The following is a 308-nucleotide window of genomic DNA, read 5'->3' on the forward strand; positions in this document are numbered from 1 at the left end:
TTATCCAATGATAATGTCATCTGAAAGAGTGTTAACTCGGCTCTAAATCATCTACTGTAGCAGATATAATTTTTTCTATAACTCACATATTTAAAAAAATATGTACAGCTTAACTGTAGAGGAGGCTTCTTAAAGTATAAAAAAAACTGTGAGATGACTAAAGCTTAGCTATACCATCTAGTTTACATGTACTTCTAATAGATTTTTAAACTGAGGTTTTCTGAAGAAGTCACCGAGTGATTCTGATAGACCCAAACCTGACACTTGACTGTAACTTCATATGACAATTGCTACACAAACTTTTTCAA

Source organism: Macrobrachium rosenbergii, unplaced genomic scaffold (assembly GCF_040412425.1).
Source record: "Macrobrachium rosenbergii isolate ZJJX-2024 unplaced genomic scaffold, ASM4041242v1 282, whole genome shotgun sequence".
In the NCBI taxonomy this organism is placed as follows: Eukaryota; Metazoa; Arthropoda; class Malacostraca; order Decapoda; family Palaemonidae; genus Macrobrachium; species Macrobrachium rosenbergii.